This window comes from Balaenoptera musculus, chromosome 18 (genome assembly GCF_009873245.2).
Source record: "Balaenoptera musculus isolate JJ_BM4_2016_0621 chromosome 18, mBalMus1.pri.v3, whole genome shotgun sequence".
Classification (NCBI taxonomy): Eukaryota; Metazoa; Chordata; class Mammalia; order Artiodactyla; family Balaenopteridae; genus Balaenoptera; species Balaenoptera musculus.
Genome location: NC_045802.1, coordinates 45,048,695 through 45,070,507, shown reverse-complemented (window position 1 = coordinate 45,070,507; position 21,813 = coordinate 45,048,695). Strand labels below are relative to the sequence as shown.

The 21,813-nt window shown below is 35.6% G+C and overlaps 1 pseudogene; it reads right to left on the bottom strand.

The window, feature by feature from the left end:
• Window positions 1-544: 544 nt before the first annotated feature.
• Window positions 545-1,116, bottom strand: LOC118884055 (annotated as a pseudogene).
• Between the last annotated feature and the right edge of the window lie 20,697 nt (window positions 1,117-21,813).

The following is a 21,813-nucleotide window of genomic DNA, read 5'->3' as shown; positions in this document are numbered from 1 at the left end:
CTGCAGCATTATTTTAAAATATTTTTAAAATAAAACTAAAACTGGAGATATAGATAAGAAACTGTTCTGAAGACCCATGAATGCAACAGCAAAGTAATATTGTATTTAGAGAGGACTTATTACGTTCTTGTTCACATTATTAGAGCTATTAATATCTACCTTGCTGAAGAGTAATGAGATCATCTAGGTAAATGTACCTTTCAGAGTATAGAACATACAGTAGGAAATCAACAAATATTAAGATATATATTCTTGACTGCTTTTACAGTAGTTCAGTTTAGAAGTAATGAGGGCTATACAACATACTTCTTTTATTTTTTTTAACATGAAATTTTACTTTTAAGTCAAAGTATGCAATAATTAAAACCTCCAGAAAATTTTTTTTCATCACAATCTGTTGCTTTTTCAGATAATATTTTGAAAACATATTCCTTCAGTCAGTATGAAGTTCCTAAAATACAAAAGAAGTTAAATCTGTAAGAAAGCTTAGTAGACCATATGCTGTGGTCAGAACTCTGTACATTGGTGGTTATGCTTCGGTACATCACACACCATTCACCTCATTCCTGCCATCTTGCCCATGGTAACCTCCACTGCATCCACCACGACCTAAGCCATCAGGAATACTGTATCTTCCATTGTAAATTGTTCATCATTCCCATTCTCCCAATAGATACATAATCTCCCTTTTTATACATTCCATCTCTGCCATAGCATCCCATTCCAGAACCTCCCAAAGCCACCTCAGGACTAGAATTCAAGAAGAATTCAATGTATTGATGTTGTATGTTATTCATATCTTTAGACATGGCAAGCTACTGCAACTTCATGTGTCATAAGCTGTACATCTTCTTCTCTGGTTGCTCTGCTATCAGCTCCAATATCAGTATAAACTAGTACTGGATTTAGTACTGGGAAGAAATTAGCAATGTCATTTTCAGTTGAACAAAAATGTAATCTCATATATACAATATGACCACCAGGAAAATCTGAACTTACATCAGCAGCTCCACAATAGCCTGGAACTCCCATACCTCTTCCATCTCTCATTCTATCATCAAAGCCATCATGCCCATAACCAGAATTATTATAGCCACCATAGTCATCACAACCTCCATAACCAGGGTATCAGGGAAGAAAAAGCCAGGACAGATGCCAGAGATAAAACAAATATATTATTTTCGTCATCCATCGCCCACCCCCGGCGCAGTGTTATAGCTTTGATGAATATTTGATCTGGAACAAATCACCCCTTTCATCTCACTGGTAATTTTACATAGGCAGAAAAAGCTGCCGAAATTTTAAAATAGGAAGTATGAAAATATGACAGATAGTAAACAGGATAGTGTTAATGAGATATATAACTCTACAAAATTTTGATACAAATATAAAATGGTCTTTGACAGTTATTTTAAAAAATAAAATTGCAATTCTTTACTAAGAGAGAATATAGTTGGACTTTTGAAGTCAGTGAAGCAATCAGGTTGCACAGGATTTGAACTCCTGTGTGTCACATAACTCAATGTTGTAGAAAACTGGATTGAGTCTTGTCTTTTATTTTTTATAGTATTTTATATTTTATACCACTGGGATCATCTAACTTACTCCTATCTAGGCTCAAGCATCATTATTTCTTCAATATTTCTCCATCCTTCATATATAAGTATATATAGTATATATATACACACATATATGTATTTTATTGGTTTCCCTTCTAACATTTTTAGAACATTGGTATTTTTCTCTCTTCATTTGATTTTCTCTTACTGCGTGGCTCCAGATTTTATCTTTAATCTCAAATTATCCTATTAGAGGAGAGAACAAAGAATTCGAATATCTTTCCTTTTTGCCAATTTAGATTTCCAAATGAACAATAGTTTACAAGAACTCAAGTACTGGAACTTAAGCAGAATCTATTAATTTCTCAAAGAAAGTTTCCTTCATATGAGAAAGCTCTTCCTCTTATCTCTAAAAATTGTTGTCCTCAATATTTTGGAGACCAACATAGAGCTGAAAGGTACAGAGCATTTTCTAAAGTTGGATTTCTGTGTGTGTGTGTGTGTGTGTGTGTGTGTGGTGTGTGGTGTGTGTGGTGTGTTGTGTGTGCATACACGCATGTACTCATTTGTGCCTCTTTGGGGTGGTAAAATATTTTCTTTCTCCTTTACAAATAAAAATGTCTTATTCTAAAGAAGCTAAATAAACTATCAAATGCAATGTGATGTTTTTGTTAAAATAATAAGCAACAGAAGCAGACAGAAATAAATATTTCTCATGGAGGAAAATATATACAACTATAAAACATAAATATACTGGAGAATTATAATATGAATTTGTAAATTGTATGCAAATAGCTTGAAACCAGATCTATAAAGACATAAATAAAGCAACAAGACTGAAAGGTTTATATGTTGGCTTGTTTATAGAGTAGCACAAACATTTTTCTTTTTTAATTGGCAATTAATTTTCGGCAGCCATCTAGGTACTTTCATGTCAAATTACTTTTCTTACACTAAACAAGATTAGGCATCCAAGCAGCAAAGCACTTACATGAAAAGTGAGAAACTGACTGTCAAGTAGATATTTTCCACCTATAACCAATTAAAATGTTTCTTTTTTGATGAATGAGTGTGGTAATTTCACATTTTGTATTTTTACCTAAGTACGTACCTGTGTAACATCTCAGTTCACAAGGGTTAAAAAAGATGTGTGTTGATATTTCTGCTATTTCTTTCACGCAATTTACCTTTAGAATGAAACCAAGGAGCATTTAAAAACAACACAGAGCTTTCGTATGCTACTGCACACAAAAATACATCAACAGTACATGTATATGTATGTTTAAGTGTATATATATATGTATAAGTGTGAGTAAGTATATATACATATACTTGTTTTTAAGCAATGATTAAACTTCAAAAAATATTTCCATCAAATGATTTTTAGCCTCTAAGTTTCTTGTAGATTATCTTTTTATGTTGAAATGTAAAGATGCCTGTATTTAAAAATTAGAACCCTGACACATAAGGTAAAAAAGTAATGTGTTATTGATAATCTTCGAGTAAATGACATAAAAAGGAAAATATTGATTTTTTGGAAGATGTCTCATTTTTCTTACTTCACGGAAGACTGATGCAGGTTCATGAGCTTGTCAATATTATTTGAATTAATGCATATTCCTTACTATTGATTGCTTTAACAATGATTGTCATAGCTGATTTATGGGCACTTATGCCTGTTAAATATTTTAAGAAGTAAATATCAGATTTGTATATATAAGTAGATTGACTTGAATAAACAACAGGGTTGGATGTTAACATTACGCCTTTTGATTTAATCCATATTATAATACATTATGCAAGATGTATTTTTAAGATAGCAGCAAAAATTCACTAAAAGATATTAGATCACATTGTTTACCAGAATTAAGCGCAGAATTCTCTCTAAGAATAAAAAAAATAATTTAAATTTGAGGTAACAATTCTCATGACACTTGGAAATTTATCTAACATCTATGAGAAAAATCAAACAAAAATATAAAATTTGCATATCTTTTTAATAAACTTAAAATGGATTTGTTCCTATTGCTTAGAATAGATCAGAATATAGGATTACAATTCTTAGTTTCAGTTTGCTATGGTGACTGATACCCAATATTTCGCAAATAATTGAGAGAAGGTGTGATGAAGTGGGAAGCAAAGAAGGGGTATATACATCTATGTCATTCTATATTTAGCATGAGTCTCTCTGACTTGAGATATGATATATAATAACTATAGTTATTTACCAAGGAAACTACTTTAAAAAAAAAGTTTATTGAAGTATCATATATGTACCATAAATTCACTTGGTGTAAGAGTTCGAGTCATTGATTTTTATTAATTTTTTTTTTTAACTGACAGAGTTGTGCAAACATTACCATGTTCTAATTTTAGAAGATTTCCATTACCCCAAAAAGATACCTGGTGCCCACTGCAGTCACTCCCTGTTTCCAACTCCAGTCCCAGAGTTGGAATTACTAATATACTTACTGTCTCTAAAGATCTACTTTTTCTGGACATTTCACATAAGTAAAACCATATAAAACGGGGTCTTTTGCATCTGACTTCTTTCATTTAGCACTTTATTTTAGAGGTTCATCCATGCTGCAACATGTATCAATATTTTATTCATTCTTTATTGCCAAATACTATTCCACTGTAGGGATAACCACAACTTTTTATACATTGACCAGCTGAGGGATGTATGCATTGTTTCCACTTTTAGGCTATTACAAATATTGTTACTATGATCATTCATGTAAAAATCTTTATATGGACATAGATTTTCATTTCTCTTATGTAGTCTAGATGTGGAATTACTGGATCATATGGTAAATTTATGCTTAACTTTTATGAAACTGCCAAACTGTTTTCCAAGTGGCTGCACCATTTTACATTCTTACTGACAATGTATGAAAGTTCTAATTTTGTTACATCCTTGACAATATGTTTTATCTGTCTTTTTGATTGTAGCTATCCTAGTAGATGTGAACTGTTAAATCACTGTGGTTTTGATTTGCATTTCCCTAATAGCTAATATTGTTGTGCATCTTTTCATGAGCTTATTAACCATTGCACATCCTTGTTGAGAAATGACTATTCAAATCATCTGCCTGGGTTTAAATTGCACTATCTGTCTTTTTGTGTGCTTGGTATTATATCTAAGAAATCATTGTCTAAATAAGAAATCATTATCTAATCCAAGGTCATAAGAACTTACATATTCCTCTAAAGGTTTTATACTGTTATCTTTTACATTTAGATCTACAATCCATTTTGAGTGAATTTTTCTCTTTTATGCTGTGAGGTAGGAGTCCAAATTCATTCTTTTGCATGTAGATATTGTCTCAGCACCATTTGTTGAAAACACTATTGTTTCCTCATTGAATTGCCTTTTTTTCCACGTGTACACGTCACATTTTCCTCTTTCTGGGCGTGCCTCATAACTTCTCTTGAAAATTGGACATTTTAGATAATATATTGTAATGATTCAGGATCTTAACTCTCCCTGTCCCTGAGGGTTGCTGTTGTTTGTTTAATTACTATTTATTTGCTTAGTAAGTTGGCGGAACTAACTCTATGAAGTCTATTTCCATTGCAATGTGCTGTCTCTGACAACACAGCTCAGGTGGTTTTTATCTTTTTTACCTGATTACCCAGAAATTGTCCCGGGTCGGCATAAGTCACTTATTGGTCAAAAGATGTGCTTAAGTCCCCTTGGCCTGTTAGACATTTGCCTTTTGCAATTCAATGCATGTACAGTTAGAGGCTGCTTCCACAGTTCAGAGAGTTTACATGTTTGCACCCCGACCTGACCTCATTCATTCCAGAAGTAGTAGCATGGATTTTCCCTGTATGATCACTTTTTAGACCACTTGGGCATTCACACAGTTTTCCAGTCTGCCTAGGATGGATGTGATTTTATTTTTAAACCTGGCTTATTAATAATTACTTTTTGTCATAGTAGTTTACTGTCCAGCCAATGTTTGGTTAGAGGTCGTGCTTAAGCCCCTAGTTTCCATGAGGCTTCTGCCCTTAGCTATGTGTGTGACTTGGGGAATGTTTTAATTTCTGTCTTCTCTTCTGCTCTGATTGCTCCTTGGTTGGTTCAACCTGAAGTGTGTGCAGAGTGTTGCTGTACCCTGGGGTTAGATGTGATCCCTGGTTGTCTCTGTTAAACTTGTGACTGCTCCACCATCTCAAATTTTTGCTACTGGTAAAGCTATGTGCACCCTTCTAGCTGCTCTCAACCAAGATCACTGCTGTTTGTGACATCTCCCCTTTCTCTCACAGGCACAGCATTCTTCACATTCTTCCAAATAAAAATCAATTCCTCAGGCAGGACTGGGAAGTTTTTTTGTCCTATAGTGTGTCTTATACCCTATAGGGTATAACCTTTGCATAACTGCACAAGATCTGGGACCAGGGACAATGACCCATTTCTCCTGGAGTCACACCCTTGCTCTAAGACCAGGTCTTCTTGGCTTTTCCCTTCCCTGGAGCCTCCACCCTAGAAGCAAGGTGGGGTGGGGATGAATGGGGCTCAGTATTCTGGTATTCTGGTGTCTTTGCTTTTGCTGAGAGGGTGGGAACTTGGTGATAGAAGGGAGTCTTGGCCCTCTTGGCCATGTGGGCCCAAGATACAGCTTCAGCAATGTAGAGTTGGGGGAAATGAGAAATACCAGGAGTCTAGCCATCTTGTGACAATATAATTTCTTAGACTGGGAACCAGAAGGAGAGGGAGCCCCGTACGATGAAGTTTTCTGAGTGTGGGGAGGCAATGGGTTGTGGCTCAGATGCTACAGACTCTCACTGTTATTACTTAAAATTTAGTAGATTTTATTGAATAAATATTTTTCCACTTGCTGTATGCCCTTAGGATAATTTACAGAGACTTAAATTAGTTTTTTTTTAAATAAAATTTTCTGTATATAAATGGTTGTTTTGTTGGGTAGAGAGTCTATTGTGCTTCTTATTCTGCGATTCCAGAAGAAGTCAGTCTCTCAAGCAACTTACTTCTAAAGATAACTACTTTGTCTCTATTTTCAAAAGCCAAAATATTAATCTAGGGGCATAAACACTTTAGGGACTCATATTACAAGCTTCTGTAAATATTACTAAATACATTCAAATGTTTCTGTTAAAATTACTATCTTGATGATTAAAATTGCAAAATGACAGCCCTTTATCAACCATTATAAGACATGATACCATTATAGCAGTTTTTTTTTTCTAAAGAGTCTTCATTTAATTGTTCTTGATAAAATATCATTTGCTATCACCAACACCAAAATCACTGTTAGCATAAATTTTAATTGATAATTTATAGTCTAATTGCTAATCCCATTCTGCACTAATTTATAATTCTACCTATGTCATAAATATGAATGGATAGTTTCCAATCATATACTATCATGCATTTGTTCAAGGACTTCCTTTAATTACTTCCATTATTCCTGATCCTGTGGTGTAGGTGGGAGAAATTTGGATAACCCTTTGGATGCTACCACTGTTTTATGTGTCAAAATTGGATTAGATACTATGCATAATGCAAATAACCATGTAATTATTTTGAATTTACAATGTATTTACTATGTAATTGCATAGTAAGTACCATATAATTACAAGATGATTACATGATTACTTCTGCCTTTTACCCAGCTTTAAAAGCAAAAGTTTTTGTTGCAATTACTATTGGCATTTATTGGTAAGTGTTACATAGTAGGGAACAAAATATTTATCATATAATCAACCAAGCAAGCAACTGTTATTGACTCTTTTCAGTTGCAAAATTATATCTAAAAGTTATTGCAGTGAACCTAAAAATGTTCTAAAAAATGAAGTTTATCAATTAAAAAATGTTATTGCACTTGAGGAGTTAAGCATGAATACAGTGCACAATCTGATATCTCTAAAACAGCTGATTATTGTGTATACCATTCTGTTTAACTATTGTGATTGTGCATTTTTAATTGAAGCTTTGACTTTCAGGTTGATTTTTTAAATATTCCAAGAAAATCTTAATTGGCCAATATGAGGAGAAACTCAAGAAATAAAAGTGAATATAATACCTAAAAACACCCATACATATGGTAATAAAACATATTATGACTTTTAAAAATTAATGACTCATACATTTTATAACATTATAAAACATAAGTATTTTATATTAAAGCAGTATTACTGTTACAGGAAAATTGGGGAACTAGTACAGAGTTTCTACACACCCTACATACCCAGTTCCACTATTATTAACATTTTGTGTTATTTTGGTGCATTTGTTACAATAAATGAACTAATAGTGATACACTATTATGAACTAAAGTTCATAATTTATTCTGATTTCCTTAGCTTGTACCAAATGTTCTTTTTCTGTTCTAGGATCTCATTCATGACACCACATTATATTCAGTAGTCATGACTTTTAGGCTCCTCTTGGCTAAACAAGTTTCTCAGATTTTCCTTGTTTTTGATGACCTTGACAGTTTGGAGGAGTGTTGGTTAGGTATTTGTAGAATATCCCCCAATTGGGATTTGTTTAATGTTTTTCTCATGATTAGACAATAACTATGTGTGTTTGGAAGGAAGACCACAGGGGCAAAGTGCCAGTACCATCACATCATGTCAAGAGTACATAATACAAGCGTGATTTATCATTCTTTATATTAACCTTGATCGCCTGGCTGAGGCTGTGTTTGTCAGAGTTCTCAGCTATGAAGAGACAGCCTTTTATCAACCAAACCTTTCGCCTTTCCATGAATTTCTACTGTTGGAAGAAATTCACTATGCACAGCCCACGATTAAGCATAGGGAAGTTATGCTTTACTTCCTTGAAGGCAGAATATCTACATATATTATCTGAAATTCTTCTGCATGGTAGATATATCCATTCTCCTCCACTTAGTTATTTATTCAATCATTTATTTATATCAGTATGGACTCATGCATATTTATTTTATACTTTGGGTTATAATCTAACAATGCATTATTTTATTGCTCACATTCTTCCAGCTTTGGACCTTGGAAGCTCTCACAGCTAGCTCCTGAGTTCCTTTGACATACTGGATATTGTGAAAGTTTCAAGCAATTATGTATAAAGTTGCTATATGCATTTGTATGCAGATTTTTATGTGGACATTAGTTATCAGATCTATTGGATAAATATCTAGAACAGTGATTGTTGGAGTGTATGGTAAGACTATAATTAGTTTTTTAAGAAACTGACAAGCTGTCTTCCAAAGTGGCTGTATATTTTATATTGGCACCAGTAATGAATGTGGGTTCCTCTTGCACCACAGTTTTGTCAGCCATTGGAATTGTAGTTTCTTGGATTTTGTCATTGTAATCAATATACAGGGGTATTTCATTGTTGTTTTAATTTGCAATTATTAATAACAAATTATATTGCACATCTTTTCATATTCTTACTTCCCATCTATATGTCTTCTTTGGTAACGTATGTGTTAGATCAGTTGTGCATTTTTAAATTAAGTTGTTTATCTTCTTGTGTTTTAAGAGTTGCTTATATAATTTGTATACATTCTTTTATCAAATGTATGATTTTGAAATATTTTCTCACAGTCTGTGGTTGTATTTTGTTTTTCTTAACAGGCTTTTGCTGAAAAGAAGTTTTTAATTTAAATAAATATAAGTGATCAACTTTTTCTTTCACAGATGGTGACTTTGGTGTTGCATCTGTATTATTTTGCTAGGCCTGTTCTAACAATGTACCACAACCTGAGTGGCTTTAACAACAAAATGTATTGTCTCACAGTTCTAGAGTCTAGATATCCAAGATCAAGGGGTCAGTAGGGCCACACTTCCTCAGAAAGTGCTGGGTAAGGATGTGCTCCAGGCCTCTCTCCTAGTTTCTGGTAGTTCTTCAGCTTGTGGTGGCTTAACTCCCATCTTCACTTGGCATTCTCCCTGTGTCCAAATTTTCCCTTTATATAAGGACACCGATCCTATTGAATTAGGGGCTCACCTTATTTCAGAATGACATCATCTTTACTTAAACAATTGTATTTTCCACACCCTTATTTTTAAATAAGACCATATTCTGAGGTGCTGGGGATTAGGACTTTAACATGAATTTGGGGGGACTCAATATAACACATAACAGTCTCTGAAACTCATTGCCAGTCTCATGGTCACCTAGAAGTTCTCCTATGTTTTCCTTCAGAAGTTTGGTAGTATTTCATTTAACATTTAGGTCCATGATCCATTTTTAATAACTTTTTTGAAAATTGTAACATTTATTTATTTTTGCATGTGGACTTCCAATTATTACAGCACTACTTGTTGAAAAGATTAGGCATTCTTCATTGAATTACCTTGTCTCCTTTGTCAAAGTTTAGTTGACTATATTTGTGTGGATGTTGTGAGTGTTTTTCTGGACCCTCTATTCTGTTCCATTGATCTTTGTGTCTGTTCTTTCGCCGATGCCATGCTCTCTTAATTGTGATACCTTTAAAGTAAGTCTTGAAATCAGCTTGTGTAAGTCTTCCAACATTTTTGTTTTTCAGTATTATATTGGCTAGTCTAAGTCTTTTGTTTTTCAAGATGAATTGTAGAATCAGGTAAATTTTCCCAAGTACATGATAGGATTTGTTGAAAATTTCAGCAATAAGAACTAAAAGGGCAAATTCTTGAACTTGCTCTCTATCTGTGGCTAATATGTAATTCCTTGTCTGAGTGACTCAGCTATAAGACATGGAAATTTCTGCCTTCTAAGGGAATAAGGCAGGAGTGGCTTCCCTCTCCCACAGTTGATGTCTTAGATAAGAAAAAATAGAAAAGACCATGGTGCAAGCCTTTTTAGTGAAGAGCCCTGCTTCTGCTGACAGAGGCTGCATTGTTCACTGAAGTATTGTCTTTTTCTGTAGCTGTTGAGTGCTACTTGCTTACACCTGGAGAAGCTTGAAAACCTAGGCAGTGCGTTTCAATATTAAGGTACATACAAATCACCAAAAGATATTGTTGAAAAGTGTATTCTAATTCAATATGTCTGGAGTGGACCATGCTTTTGCATCTCTAACAAGCTCTCAAGTAATGCTGCTGCTATTCTATGAACCACACTTTGAGTAGCAGAGAGCTAGAGAAATTTTTCTCAAACTTGAGCATATACAAAATGACTTGTTAATATAAAGATTCTTGGGCTTCATCCCCAGACTGATTCATTAGGTCTGAGAAGGGTCCTTTGAATTTGAATTTCTGACAAATTCCCAGGTTATGTTGAGGCTGATGATCTGGGAACCACAATTTGAAAAACACTGACCCAGAATTCTAATGTACAACCACTCCAAAATAGAAAAGTACCAGAGTTCTAGCCTATTTGGCAGGTTGGAGAAAAAAACAAAACAAAATCTTCTCCCTACACCTCACCACTTATTGACTCATCTGTTGTCCAGGTGGTCCAAAGTGTGATTTATGAAATGTAAACAAATCAAGAGGAAAAACAAAATAAAATAGATTCCATCTTGGGGGAAAATGGCTATATTCTTCCCCAATTGCCAATTGGCTCCTCATACTTTTCAGTTGCTATATCTTAATGCCTGAATACTTCTCTCTGTCTTTCACATTTTATACACAATTATTCACAAATCCACTTAGCACTGCATTCCAAATATATACAGAGTTTAACCAATCCCTACCATCTCCACTGCTAATACCTTGAACTAGACACCACATTCTTTAATCTGATGTTACCATACCTGCTAATATGCCTCTTGCTTTCCCCTATGTCTCCCCACAGTCTGTTCTCAATATCACCTCAGAGTGATCCATTTAAAACATCAGGCAGAGCACATCACTGTTCTGTTCAAAAAATTTCAGTGGCTTCTTACCACACTCAGTAAACTCACTTCTTATTAAGTCCCACAAGACTCCCTACCACCTGGCCCCCTGTTACTTATCTAACCACCACCCTTCTACCCTTCCCTCTTGCTCATTCTGGTCCTCAAAGCAGGTAACCATGCTCCTGGCCTTAGGTCTTTGATGTTTCCTTTACTTGCTTCTCAAAAAAATCCACAAGGGTTGCTCCCTCACCTAATTCAGGTCTTTGATCCAATATCACCTTTACAATCAGGTCTTTATTGACTGCCCTATAGTAGTAACTACCTCTCTCTCCATACTTCTTTCTCTCCCCTAATTTATATTTCTTCATAGCACTTAATATTATCTGACATGAAATATATTTTTCTTATTTCTTATCTACAGTATCATAATGTAATATAAGCTGTAAGAAAGAAATTTTTTGGTGGGATGGGACTTTTTTGTTCATTGCTGCTATATGCCTAAAACCTGTGGGAGTACTTGACAGTTCAAAACAAAAACCCAAAGGATTGGGCATTATCAGTGAGAATAAAAAATATGTATGAAAGAAAAATCCAGGGTCTTACAATTGAATAATAAAAGTTCAATGGAAATGAAAAGACTATAGAAAAAATAATCAATAGATATATAAATACTGTACTATAAATGAATGTATAAACTAACAATAAAGAGAAAATTCTAGAAGTTTGTTGTCAGACAAAATAGGTTACCTACCAAGAATGAGAACCAGACAGCCATTGCTTTTCAACTGAAATTTAAAGTACATGGACCAATGTTTATGGACTTATAATAGAAATGGTTGTATTTCTAGAAGACTGTGCATGTTTTTGTGAGGGAAACAAAAAGGATCTGAGGGAGTCCCCCACTTGTGGTGGAGACTGCTGACTTCTTCCATGGCACTGCGTTTATATCTGGGCCCAGGACTGCTCTGTCACAGCACACTCCCCTACCACTCGGGTTAGCTGAAGCCTGTGACTAGGTTCTTGACAGTGAGATAGGAACAGATGTGAAATGTACTAGGTCCACGGCTTAAGATGCTTGGATGTGCTTTGTTCACCACACTCTCTTCCTTTCTCAGTTTCTACCACCTCGAAAACTCAATGCCCAGGTGTATTTAAAAAGAAACTGGGTCACTGATCAACTTTGAGGAGCAGAGATGCCTTACAAACCCAGAAAGTTCACATCAATTCAGTAAAGAAAAAACCTGTCCCCAAAGGAGGGGTTCTTGCTTCTTAGCTTAAATGGGCAGATCTAGTTCCAGGAATGATCAAGGAAGAGAAACACGTATGGATGCATATCTAGGTATATTTCTGAAATCTAAGGAGAGAGTAATAAAACAATAAAACTTATAGTTTTTTAGCCACTGTATTTTGAGAATCTTTCCCATTATAAAGTATACCCTTCCTCCAAAATAATGCATTACCCATTTACCTTTCCTATAAAGTTTACCTAATCAAGTATTTCAAGGGAAGAAAGAGTAACTTTCACTTCTTAATATACCTCTCTAATGTTGTAACGATGAGTTATTTTTTAGTTTTTTTTTTTTCCAATCATAATATTGATTGTAGAAGAAACTGAAAAAGCCATAATTCAGTATGGGATGTCGAGTCAAATAATTTAGCTGAATTGGTTATTAAAAAAGAAAATAGCCAAAAAAATCAATAATTTTCAGAATGCTTTTTTTTTTGCCCTAGAATACTTTGCATAGACTGTTCCCTCAATCTGTCAGCTTGAAATGACTTTTCCTTCTTTTTCTTTTTGTTCTACATATATTTTTCTCATCCTACAAGACTCAATTCAAATATCACCTTCCATAAAATTCTGTCCAGACTTCATTATAACTTATATAGCACATGACTTTATGATAATCTATCTTAATGTTACCTTCTCCCTCTAGGCTGTGAAAACATTGAATACAAGAAATGTGCCCTGTGCTGTTATTTAATGAAGAAATACTATTTATAATTATATCGACTAAGAGATGGACTTGACCATGTGCAGCTAGCCAAAATTAATAAGATAAAGGGTAGATGGAAAATGTAAATTCTTATGTTTGGGCTCAAAATAACAATATTACAAGGGCAGGAAGAGAGAGGCCTGACTTAACCACAGTTCATATAAAATAGCTTATGAGATTTTGTTAGCTACACAGCATGTGAGTCAACAAAGTAACATGGCTGCCAAAACAAGCAATAAACACAATGAAAATGTTTCAGTTTGCCAGGCTCAATAAACATTATTTGCTGTTCTGATGGTCTCTAATTAGGATAATTAAGAACTGAAGTGTCAACATTTGCCCATCTACTAATTTCCTGATTGTTCATGGACTTTAGCAACTCCGCATTTTGTTGCTCTGCATTCTACCACTCTGGTCTTTTTACATTGCCTAATAAAGATCTATGACTCACTCTTAGCTGCTTTGATGTATGTATTAGACAGTTTCCATCAATGCCCGTGTAGACGATGTGACAAGATATGCAGTCATAAGAACTAGCAAGAGGTATTAGGAATTTTGCCTTAATAGCAGTTGTATTTTCAGCCAAACAGTGACTTTAATACTTTCTGATAAGCACTAAATTTGATATAATAAGTAGAAAGTATTTATAGACAGGTTACAATGTTGTTTAAACAGGGTTTAATGGAAAAGTAGATAATGAAAAGTCTTAGAAAATTTCCTCAAAATTACAGATTGAAAAGCAAATTAGAGAGATTGCCTACCTGTGACATTTAAGCATAGGAAATCTACACACTTATGTATGTATCTCAAAAGTGACAGTATCTCTAATATCTAATCATTGGTTAGAATGCATAATGCCATTCAACTTACAAATCATTTTTCTATTTAAAAACAGTTCATTATACTATTAACATAATCTTTTATCATGAAGATAAAGAATAACTCTTCCAACTTTATTTTTCCTCAAATTGCAGGTAAATGTCTTATCTCAAATCAGGGTGGAAAGTGTCTCATCTCCTGACTGAGGTTCAATGTGTGCCTGTTTCCTTCACCTGAGCCCATATGCAACTTGATGTTCCTCGTATAATTAAAAACACAAATCCTTTATTTCCGCAGATCTGTTGCCTCCATCCCAGATGTAATGTCTTAGATCAAGTTCCTGAGAAGCAAAGCCTGAGGCAGGGGTCTGAGTGCACATAATTCATTGAGGGAGAACTTTTCAAGAAAACTTTAAGGGAAGGAGTGGACTAAGATAAGGAAGGGGAAAGTGCCACGTAAAAATGTGGGTTCGGGTCAAGCCTAGTCTTTGCCTGACCTACTTGCTGGAAGGAGGGAGGCTACGAGAACAAACTGCTCTGCTACACTGTCTACATTTGAAGCAAGAGGTTCAGCCTTTAAACTCCCATATTAGGAAGTCACTCACTGTGAGCTTCCCTCAGGTTTGGGCAGGTGTGTATAACTTCTGGTGTAAGGTAGCTACAATCAGACAAAAACAATTTTCCATAGAAGGATTGGTGTCTACTATCCTTTTTTTTTAATGGAAATGCTTATTTCACCTTGAGGATTATGTGTGGATTTTTTTTTTTAAGTATTTGTTTTTATTTATTTATTTATGGCTGTGTTGGGTCTTCGTTTCTGTGCGAGGGTTTTCTCTAGTTGCGGCAAGTGGGGGCCACTCTTCATCGCGGTGCATGGGCCTCTCACTATTGCGGCCTCTCTTGTTGCGGAGCACAGCCTCCGGACGCGCAGGCTCAGTAGTTGTGGCTCACGGACCTAGTTGCCCCGCGGCACATAGGATCTTCCCAAACCAGGGCTCGAACCCATGTCCCCTGCATTGGCAGGCAGATTCTCAACCACTGCGCCACCAGGGAAGCCCGTGTCTACTATTTTGTAGCAGTTAATACAGCAGCTACAAATGAACGATGAACACAGAACTAAGAAAGGGAATCTGGATGGGTCATCATCCAGGCATAGCTTACCTAGAATTATCTGGTCAAAATTCCTGAGACAACTTACAATAGTAGAGTTACTGGGAAAACTACAGTCCACTGACATGGATGCTGCAGTTAGTACCAGGGCTGTAACTAGCACTATCGCTTCCCTTTTTTACTTCCCCTTCCAGATTCCCCTCACTCTTGGACAAAACTTTTGCTGGACTAGAGACTGGCAAAATAGGATGACTCAGACCCCAATCTTGCAGACTTTTGGTACCTGGGCCTCAGGTTACCATGCACTTATCAGATGTAGATGCTGTAACTGCTCACTTACAGTTAAAATTGGCCACGTGAATATCACCAGTTGCCTCAATGGCAACTGAATATCAAATACATTTTTTCCTCCCTTAATTATAAAACAGCAATCCTACCTAATAATCAGGGTCAACTATCTCTGCCAGACTGTATGCTGACATAAGAAGCCCAAAGTTACCCTATATTAGTCCTAGATTTAGTCTTACTATATCCCTTGTTAGAAGAATCATTCCTCTGAGAATGAAAATGTCTGGACTCACAGATCCTAGAGTTTTAGGGAAAAGCCTCATGAATTATCAAGTGGATACCTAGAGGGATATGTAAATGGGGTGTTATGGGCTGAATTGTGGTCCCCCAGAAGTCCTAAGCCCCAGTACTTCAGAATGTGGCTGTTTTGGGGATAAGGACTTTGATAAGGCAATTTTGAGGTTGGTAGGGGGGGGCCCTAATCTAATCTGACTAGTATTTTTATAAAAAAGAGGAGATTTGGACACAAAAAGAGATAAAAAGGATGTGCGTGCCCTATGAAAAAACTATGTGAGGACATAGCAAGAAGGTGGCCACCTGCAAGCCAAGGACAGAGTCCTTAGAAGAAACCAAACCAGCTCATAACTTGATCTTAGACTTCTACCATCCAGAACTGTGAAAAATAAATGTCTATTCTTTAAGTCACCCAGTCTGTAATATTTTTTACCGCAGCCCTATCGTGGGCCCAATTTTGCTTTCACAACTTGTGTTCCAGACACACATATTCTATCTCTTGGTGCTACAATGACACATAATGCTTATATTTTAAGGACTATACCTCATTCTAAAGATTAGCACCCTTTCTCTGCAGGGTATTATTTCTTCATTTTTTAGGAGTTTAGTCTACTGTTCTTTCAGGCAAGTATCTTCAGGGTAAGGTGGTGGGTAGTGAGACCAGTGGATCCCGTGGTTGTGAGTGTACTGCCATATTAACTTCACTGTAAAATAAGTCCCTTGGTGCAAGGTAACATGATGTGACATACCATGTCAATGAGAAATAACACTTGCAGAATGGTAGAATGAGGAGATCTGCAAAATATCTCCCCACAAAAACAATAAACAGAACAAATTTCTCAAAAACAACCATGTTGGTTCTCTGAAATTAAAAAAAAAATACAACAAATTGTGAAACATGTATTTAAGTTAAGAAAAATTACCAAAACTTATGTAAGAACAGTGACAATCTATGAAGTTTTGGCGTAAGATGGATCCCACCCCCCTCCCCCCAAATCCCCTAACTCTGCTCCTAAACTATCAGAAATAGTGTTCCGGGAGCTGAGAAAGCCATAAAAACTACCAATTTTATTGCTAGACAGCACCAACTTGATTAGTAGCAGAGCCCACAAAATCTCCATGACCAAGATCATTGCTGAAAACTTTATTGATCTTGATGGCAACCAACCTTGCAGCTACCTGAAGCTGGGATACTGGTGGGGTTAAGCAACAGATGAGCAGACATGCAGGGAATTTATCAAGGAGATCTGGAGGATGAGACAGCCATAATGGGCTTGATAAGCTACCACATATCCTAGGTGGTCTCAAAGGCTGTGCATATATATTCACAAGGATGCACAAAAACTTAGGAGAAACTGGAGAGGGCTCTAGTTATCTCCATGTTCCCAGATGAACGTGAGGCCATGTGCAGGTGCATAGAAGACATGACAAGACCCAACAAAAGGTAAAAACTGGGACAAATTTGTAAACTGCCTGAAATAGGAATTACAGCTCAATCTTTACACACATGTGTCACAAAGAGTGGAAACTTTACTGAATCAAGGTGTTTAAAGCACTATCTCTGGCCAGACATTTCTTGACTATTAAGTTATACTAGCCCACATGTGACCACTAGGATCTCAAACTTAATAAGAAAAATAAACAAATAAATAGATAAATTAAAAAGAGAGATCACTGGTTATATACTGCAGAACAGGCAAACTCTGCAGAATTAGATCAGGTAAGTGGATACAAATATAAGCTAATAAACAACAAGAACCTGCAGATTCAGTAGGGATGAGCACCAGAATCCAGAGTTGCTACAACATATTACTTAAAATGTTGAGTTTTCAACAACATATTGTAAAACATGTGAAGAAACAGGAATATGTGACACATACATAAGAAAAAAAAAATCAATATAAACTACTATTTATACAAGTCCAGATGTTGGACTTCACAAAGATGTTAAAGAAGCTGTTATAATATGTTCAGGGAACTAAAGGAAATCAAGTTTAAAGAATTAAAGGGAAGTATGACAATGACTCATCAAAGAGTGAATACCAATAAAGAGATAGAAATGATAGAAAAGAAGCCAGTGGGAATTCTGGTGTTAAAAGTGCAAATATTGAAATGAAAAATGCACCAGAAATATCTAAACTGAAGACACAAAATATGAAAATCAAGAATGAAAGAAGAAACTCTAAAGAAATGAAAATAATTATAAGGAAATAATATAAACAAGTTTAAAATTACTAGAAAGAATCAAATTACCAAAACTGACTCAAGAAGAAATAGAAAATCTGAATACATCTGTAACAAGTAAAGAAATTAAATTAGTAGTTAAAAATCTCACATGATGGGATCAGTCCGTTTATAAAGGAGGCCACAGAGAGCTCCATCCCTCCTTCCGCCATTTGAGGACACAACAAGAAGATAGTTATCTATGAACCTGGAAGTGGACTCTCACAAGACACCAAATCTGCTGGTAACTTGGTCTTGAACTACCCAGCCTCCAGAAGTATAAGAAATAAATTTCTGTTGTTTATAATTCACCCAGTCTATGGTATTCTATTATAACAGCCTGAAGAGCTAAGGGTGTGGCCAGGCAATCATTTGTTAAGTAGATTAGTGTGGGTGTGAATCATGGTCCTAAACAGCCATCTCAACAGAAGCCAGGTTCCATTCTTCCAGATAAGGGAATAATGACCCAGAAGGTGATTTAGAGATCACTGGGGCTACTGCTTTCAGTTTAAAAAGGGAGGATGATTGATTGCCTTGTTTTCAACAGGCTAGGTGACTTCTGCCCTAAGCCATAGGGGTGAGGCTGCTCAGAGTCTTGGTGCCCAATCCCTGCCCAGAAAGCTGAAGGAGTAGGATACTTAACCCAGTGGGTCCAGATGGTGAGAGCATCTCCTCTAGTGTGTCCAGAAGGCAGGACCTCAACCTGGATGGAAAGGCGGAGCATCAAGCCAAAGAGGATTATTCTGGAGCCCTAAGATCTCATATGGCATTTGCCTTGTAGTTGGACTTACTTAGGACCTGTTACCCCTTATTTCTTTCCTATATCTCTCTTTTGGAATAAGAATGTCTATCCTATGCCTGTCCAACAATTGTATTTTCAAAGCACATAATGTTTTATTTCAAAGGTTCACATCTGGAGAGCAAATTGCTTCAGGATGAACCCTACCTTGAGTCTCACCCATATCTGATTTGGATGATATTTAGATGAGACTTTGGATTTTAGGCTTTAAAGTTGATGCTGGAATGAGTTAAGATTTTGGAGGCTATTGGGATGTATTTAATGTGTTTTGCATGTGAGAATAACATAAATTTGGGAGGTAGATGAAATCTTTGTGTCTCCCCAAAATTCATGTGTTGAAATCCTAATCTCAATGTAATAGTATTAAGAGGCAAGGCCTTCAGGAGGTGATTAGATCATGAGGATGGAACCCCCATGGATGGGATTATTGCCCCTATAAAAGAGACCCCAGAGAGCTCCCTCACTCCTGCCATGTAAGGCCACAGTGAGAAGACAACCATCTGTAAACCAGGAAGCAGGGCCTCACCAGACACTGAATCTTGTGGCACCTTGGTCTTGGACTTCCCAGCCTCCAGAATTGTGAGAGATATATTTCTGTTCTTTATAAGACACCCAGTTTGTGGTATTCTGTTATAGTACCCTGAAAGGACTAAGAAACATCATCTTTTACTGTTTGGGATCTAGAAACATTCTTTTTTCCAAATCCTGAAAAACTGCAAGAATCTGATCGCCATCATTCCTTTACTACTTTGTTTCCAAATTAAACAATTCTCATACAAGCTTCTCTTTTCCTTCTAATAACTACAGACTAACCAAACCAATGTCATGTGTTCAGATTCTTATTTCAGTATTGCCCAACTTTAAGATACCAATGTTTATTACTTAATGAAGGTAGTACTAGCTACTGTAACAGATGAATTCCTAAATTTCGGTGGCTTAATGCAATAAAAGTTTCACATGTGCTCACAATAAGTCCATAGTATGCAGTGGAGAAAACTCCATTCATTTATAGGGAAACAGACTGGCAGAATCGGACAGCTTCATCATATTTGGCAAACAACTAAATTGTCTCTGCCAGTTTTCTTTCTGAAATGCAAATCTAATCATATCATTTTCCCTGTTGAAATCCTTACTATGAATCCCTTATTACATTGAGAATAAAACCCAAGCTCCTTCACATGCCATACAAAGATTTCATTCTTTTGAATTCTTCTACCTATCACACAAAATATATAGAGTATATAAATATCCAGGAGTACTGAGCTGCCTAAATGAACCAGCATTTTCAATCTTTTTTCTTTATCATATAATGTTTCCTCTTTTGGGGATTCTCCTCTCCTCCATTACTACTAGGCACCGTCATATTCATCGTACAGAATTCAACTCAAATGTCATCTCCTCTTGATTGCTTCTCCAAAATCCACATAAACAGGTTCTAATCAATTCTTCTTTGTGCAATGTATTGAAATTGCTTTTGAGTTTACATTTGAAATGAATCATTCTATATGTTTTTATAATACATTTTTATTCTTATAAGTTTTCCTCAATACCTAGCACAGTGAGTAGAGTGAAAGAGGCCAAAAAGATAATTATTGAAATATATTACATGCTTAGCACTTTCTGAGACACATTATAGGAACAGTGGCTCATTCTGCACTAAAAGTTGTAATATTTTTAAGACCTATGAATTAAAATGACTATGATTCAGAGTACTTAGGTTTATAAATAGAAATAAAAGACTATTTGTATTTTATCTGACCCCACGGTAATTTTTTAAGAATTCAATGCCCCTTTCTTGGTTTATTTTTCTGAATAAAGAGACTTCTTTGTTTTCTTGTTGCAATTTTCTTTCATTTTTCTGATAAATTGTAAAATTTAAACCTGTTCATGTTATAATAGATATTTGTCTATGTAGTATATTTTAACATGATTTTGAAGCACTTTTTCTTTTCTGCTTGCTTCAGACAAATAAATTCAAGTTCAGAATAGGGCTGGGTCACTGAGATTTGGTTGTATTTGAATTTAATTTGATTTTAGAAATACATTGATCTGGCTTCTCCTATGTGTAAAGAACTATGTTAGACTTTTAGAGGGATGAAATTGAACAGGCCTATCATCTCCTGCCTTCACGCAGCTATAGCAGAGACCGTGTTGGATTAGAGGCTTATAGAACATGAGTGGCCTCGGTCTTTGGTATTTCCAAAGATGACTTTCTGTGGCTCATGCTTTCAATTTTCTACCTCCAGAATGTTAATTACTTGGGTTTTCATTAATTACTTGGATGCGGTGTAGCAAAGATTTTCCTTTAAAACCATCGTTCTGAGATTGAGCTTCTTGGTTTTTATCCTCAAATTAGTACCAGTAAAACCAAGACAAACACTGAAAGGATTTGTGGTCAACACTGTGGTCCTTGTCTCTGAAGCGCCCAGTGTCTGATGGTAGGTGATAGAAGAAAGGTACATTTTGAATTCAAGGGGCCTGACTTTCCTTAGCCAACTATGTAGTGTCTGAGGGAATGAATCTCTGAACCTCTATTATATCAATGTATATCTTGAAAATTCAATGAACAGTGACTGAATTTCAATAAATGAGAAACTATATAAAAACACTATGCATATATCCCAACAACGTTAGAGATTTTTGAAAGTTGACAGTCACTTCAATTCCTTCTTGGAATTAGCATGAATTAGATGCTAAATGGATGAATGAATGAATATTAAATAACAAAATTCTTGGTCACATATTTCTGGTCCTCCCTCTGAATGAGAAATTGCTCATCAATAAGTGTTCTTTGACTTGCAGTATTTTCTGTGTCAATATGCACGACTATAATATACAAATAAATCTCAGCAAAGTTTCTTTTTTTTTTCTCATTTCTTTCTGAGGACATGCTATAGACACAAATCCAGCTATTGAATAACATTTCTGTATTAGGAATACAATCACCTG